Raw genomic sequence first — 6,252 nt, forward strand, 5'->3', positions numbered from 1 at the left:
CTCCTTATCAGGAGGATAATGATAACCTGGAGGAGGCTACATGTAAACTTACTTAAGTAAATCACCATTGAGAAAGACATTTTAAACATCCATCTGAAAAAGTCCCCAATGATGGGAAGCAACCACATCAATAAGAGTGCGAATAGAGGGAAGACGTGCAACAGGAGCAAAAGTCTCCTCAAAGTTAATACCATATTCTTGTGCGAATCCTTCTAGCAACAAGTCAAGCCTTAAAGCACTTAACAGATCCATCTGAATGAGTCTTGATCTTGTACACCCATTTACATCCTACAACAGACTTTTCAGGAGGCAAATCAACCAAATCCAATGTTTGAGTTTTGGTTAGTGCATTTAACTCCTCTTTCATTGCTTATTGCCATAAAGGGTTAAAAGATGCCTCATGAAAAGTGTGAGGTTCATGTAAGGTTACATGGTCATGATAGCAATAGAAATCACTAAGATGTGCAGGTGTAGCTCTTACCTAAGTAGAATGGCGAAGATTCGAAGTAGTTGTGTTATCATGTGATTACAACAAACGGAATCAAAATCCAACATGTATTCTTACTTGGTATGTTCACTACAAGAAATTAGGGTTTTAGTGACAGTCAAATATGTACCTAAAAACCTCATAACCATCCCTAATGATCAAAATGGTCCATCCCTAATTGTTGCATGCCAAAAGATCTTTAGGGACGGTAAAAAATGACCTTCCCCAAAAAACTCGACCTTTAGGGATGGTACTTACTGTCCCAAATAATACCGTCCCTAAAAGTTACTAATCATTTATATAGTAGGGACAGTTTTGGTGATTGTTCCCAATACATATAGTATTAGGGACAATATATAACTTCCCTAATACTTAATTTTTTCATTTATTTTTCAATTTGCGATAGCTAAAAACTGTCCCTAATACACTAACAATTGGTTTTTATTATTATTATTATTATTATTATTATTATTATTATTATTTGATTTGGGCTCTGCTTGATTTTTGTGATCAAAACATTCTATGTTGCAATTCCTCGTCCAAGGTATGAAGAACAAAAAAGGAGAAATTGTGTATGGAACTTTTTTGAATCAAATGGGACAAATTCTCAATAAAAAGAATACAATTAATCTGTTCTATTCCAATATTAAGTTCAGAAAAAGAATTCTCACAATAGCGCAATAAAATCTATAGAAACTCCAAGCCCTTAATTTCATAATGAAACAATAAAATCTCCAATTTCTTAAACAAAAACTATAAAGTATTAGCTAGCAGCTTTAGCATGAAATGGTTTCAACATGCTCATAGTCAGGCATCATTGCTCCAGCAGTTCCAAGTAGCATCTTCCATGCATCTCCTATATGTTTGAATCCAAGAGAAGTGAAAGAAATTAGGAAAGAGAAGAAAAAAAAAAAAAAAAAAAAAAAAAAAAGTGAAAAATAAGAAAGGCTTAGTGTGATATTTTTATGTTACACACATGATTAAATAAAAGAGAATTATATGACTCCAAACGAAGACATTACAATGCTAAAATGATAAAAAGAGAATGGGCCAAGGAAGTGATGAAAGCCATGATAATCTCTGAATTTAACAAAGAACCCTTTAAATGTTCGAAAGAACCCTTAGGGTTTGTTTGGCATGCGCATTGTTTTAAGCGTTTTGTTTTTGGCTAAAACAGAAATAATGTTTTGGTTGTAGGAGTGTTTTGGAAAAAAATCGGAAGCACGTTTGAGAACGATGTTTTGCTGTGGAAATGTTAGAAACAGAACATTAACAGTTATGATTTTGGGGCATGAACAGTTGTTAAATAAGAAAAAATAACTTTTTGGTATTTTGGTTTTGGGCCACTATTCACGAAGTGTTTTAGTACTGTGTAAAATAAAACAAGGCGAACAAAATATGTTTTTGTTGCCAAAATCAACATTGTAGCAGCCCAAAAATAAAAACAGCAGAAACAAAATGCATATCAAACGGGGCCTTAACCATGCACGAAATTCCAATTTCCCACATTGAGTAATACGTACTCCATTTAAGGTAAGAAATGTATATGAACAACCCAATCCTAATTTTCTTTCATATATCAACCAACCTTGAAGTGCACCTTCGTGAAAGATATGTCCCCATTTTAAACATCTATAATTTGAAAAAGCCAACAAATAAACAATCACACTGGCTAGTATATTACCTATAATCAAATTCATGAAGATAAAATATAAATAAGCAATATTTAATGGTGAATTGGTCGAATCAAAATTTACCCGTTTGACGTGCCAACGAGGAAGGGAAGGAACATTTATGTGATGGAGTTTCCAACTCAACCTTCTTCTCAACCCAAGCCTTCACATAACCATTAATTTCTCAGAAAAATTAGGAGAGGTTGCCAAAGAAGATATCATAGAAACTGAAGAAGTAAAAATGGCATGATTATTCTTTATCAATGTTATACAACCGAGAATAGAATCAATCATATATTCATATTGACTAATGATTTTAAACTCCATTCCACCTCTCATTTTATATCCATATAATGTTTATCCAGCACCATCATTAATTGACTTTTTAAAGAAAAAACCAGAGGAGCCAAGATGAACAAAGAGACAAAAAAAAAAAAATGGGGGACGAGCAGAGAGATCAAATGAACAAAGTCATATAATATACTCACATAAACAGACCTGAAGAACAAAAAAAAAAAAAAAAAAACTATATTGATTTTTTTAATAGATCTACAAATACAAAAACATGAGTTGTATGGAGAAATCAGATCAAAAAATTCGAAAAAAGAAAAATAAATGATATTTGCTTGTATTCAGAATATATACAATAATATATATGGTCTATTTTGATATCAACAATGCTTTAAAGAAAGAAAAAAAAAAATGTCAGTTAAGTTCTAAATAGAGACACTTTTCACTATTATTTCTTGCCCATTTAGAACAGCATTGATTGTAGAGGAAAAAATTCACAGCAATGCAAGTGTAAAACTAGAGACCAAGCATTTTGCTCACTACTCTTGTGATCAAACTATGATCAACCACCATTTTGTCATGTAATGGTTCATTGGATTGGAAATTTGGAACCTAACCATTTTGTTCACTACTCTTATGATCAAACTATGATCAACCACCATTTTGTCATGTAATCGTTCATTGGATTGGAAATTTGGAACCTAACCATTTTGCTCACTACTCTTACGATCAACACAAGTACTGCAAATTCAAAAGCTGACCAAGCTGATGAACCAGTTGGCCAGATAAATTTGCATTTCCTTGAGCCCCTTTTCTTGACTTCTTTTCGTTGCCTGTATTTCAAACTTCGTCGTTTGCTTGCTCAATTATGAAGATTATAGCGACTCATATTTTTGTCTTTTAACCAATTTATAGAAGCACATGATGTTTATATTTTTATTCAGTGATTATGGGCTTACCCTTAATTAATAAAAATAAAGATTATGTGATGTAGGATAATTTTATCGAACTTTTTTTTGAAAGAGGTGATCGTATTAGTTAAATTGAAAAATACTATTTTTGATTCTTAACAATTCACTAAATAAACTTAATATCTTTATTCGGTGAGCCATATCGTTTTCGATCGAAAACCTTCATTTAAGACTTTGAAATCACGTTTTTTAGTCTTACATGGGGATTACTAAATATTTTGAAATTTTTGTTAGAGGTCAAAACGAAGTTATTTTATATTTAGTATTTAAAAAAATATATTTCAAATTTAAAAAAATATATTTCAAATTTAAAAAAATATAATGACTAGTTTTAAAGGGTTCTTTCAGAGTATTTCATTTTTTTTTTTTTTTTTTTTTGGAACCGTTCATTGTTATAGTAGAAGTTACTACAATGTAAAAACAAAACGTTTTACAAAATAAAATAGTTTTTACTGAATGCATTTTTTCACCATTCATTACTACCGTAATCGATAAAAAATAAAACACTAAAAATAAAATATATACCAAACATGCCCTTAATGTGGGATAACAATGTGTTTTATTCAACTTTCCTTACCTTCCGGTATTAAGACACTGAAAACAATGAGTTTTAGACACCCTTTTATGTGTCCAATCCAATGGCTCAAAAGCTGAATATGCATTTACTTTAGATGTTCATACATTGCGGCTCGTTGCCTAGTTATTATTGTTGTTTATTTTATTTTATTTTTTGTTTTAAAGACCATAACATTAAATATATTGATGTCCAATTTGGATATTAGTTACACGTTAGCCATATCATACTATAGTATTATTAAAAAAAGTTAAAACAACTTGCTAAATACTAAATCCATAATATGGCTGCGCTTACTTAAAATAATATCAAAATAATAATATATATATATATAAATAAATAAATAAAACAGAAGAACAATTCTATGTGTTTTTTAAGTTTAGAAGTCAAATCTTCACATCCAGATTGTGGGAAAAAAATATTAATAGATTATAGATACTTGGGACAATACCAAACTTTGTAAGAGAGCAAAGTTGGACTTGTGATGTGTCACGCATAGATGTCAATTAATTTATTATTTGTAGCCTCTAAGAATTAAATCAACAATAATATTATAATTAACATTCTCATTTCGTATTATTTTTTTTCTTTTTTAAGTATCATATGCAAAAGAACATTTTTGAGTGCAAGAACAAAATAGAGAATTAAAATAATAAACATAATGATCACTTCGTTTGACTGTGTGTGAAGTGTGAACCGTGAGGTGTGAACCAATTATTTATGATTGCACTTAACAGCCTCAAGCAACATACAATGTCTTTTGACACCATTAGACCAGTGAGATGGAGACGATGCATACCTTGACACCATTAGAATGTGTTAGTGCTTTGTTCGACAACTTCTCGGCTGATGGAAACGGAAAATGAAATGCTGCACTCTTTTTCTTTCTTTTTATATACTACTAAAATACACGTGCATCTTTTGAACGACTTGGAATGATTTAGCGGAAATGTCAATATTCATTAAAATTTGATAATTTTAACCTATATATAATATATATCTCCCTCCTACTTATCGAAATTGATAGTCACTTTAGTCTGAACCCTAAAGTGAATGTGGAATTAATTACTTTGACAATCATACAATTACATGCACATTAATTAATCAACAATACTCATGTGTTTCTCTTTCCATATATCATTCAATATAGGGTAAAGTGCAAAAAATCTCCCTCAACTATTTCTAATTTGGTAAATAACCCCCTGAACTATGTTTTGTATATAAAAACCCCTAAACTATCACATTTAGTTGCAAAATGCCCCATTGTCTTACTTATTTTTCATTAAATAACCATATATATTTTTCTTGTTAAAATAAATTATGAAAAATATTCATAATAATTTGATGAAATATTTTTCATTAAATTTGCATAAGTTTGCCTTTAATTTTTTAAATTAATTATTTAAATAAAAATCTTAAATAGAAAATTTTGAAACAAATTAAGTAATTTCTTAATTTTCATGAATATATTGCATTAAAAAGAAGATATTTTTTATTTACGTAATTTATTAATATTTCATGAATATTGTTTGAAAAAGAATATATTTTTTTATACAAATTTTTTTTAAAGTGAGTATAATAATTTTTATTATAATAAGTTAATCATTTTAAAAAATGATAGCTACAAATTTTTTTTTTTTTCCATTTTTATAATCAATTGATACTAATTATAAAATTAAGGTAAATAGTATAATTAATATTTAAATAAGATAAAATATAATAAAAAATAATTTAATAAGAAACAACAAATTTAATAACAAAGGGTAAAATAGTCTTTTGTGATAAATTTGTCTTTAATTGTTACAAATCAATAGTTTATGAGGACAATCTTTAATTCAAGGGCCTTAGTTGCAAAATGCCAATACTTCAGGATTTTTTTGCACTTTATCCCTCATTATAATTACTATGATTGGACCATATTATTTTAGAAGGGTTATTTATTTATTTTAATACTATAAAAGGCCACATCCTCCAAATATATCACGACACATTAGTGATAAAGAGAAGAAGTATATATAGTGTTCTAATATTGCTTTTAAACTTCAATTATTTCAACTTAAAATCTTATGCACAGAAAAGATATATGTTGCAACCTTCCGAAAAAAAAAAAGATATATGTTGCATCTACAGACTATAGTTTTTTTAACATGATCTAAAAAACACATTTCTTTCTTATTTCTGGTCAAAGATAGCATGCATGCATCCACATGAAGCATATAGTACAATCAATATTGGTGTATAAATATATATATATAT

The sequence above is a fragment of the Cornus florida genome, unplaced genomic scaffold, assembly GCF_030987335.1.
Source record: "Cornus florida cultivar Cherokee Brave unplaced genomic scaffold, ASM3098733v1 CherokeeBrave_3.0.0_Hap2_Chr09, whole genome shotgun sequence".
Classification (NCBI taxonomy): domain Eukaryota; kingdom Viridiplantae; phylum Streptophyta; class Magnoliopsida; order Cornales; family Cornaceae; genus Cornus; species Cornus florida.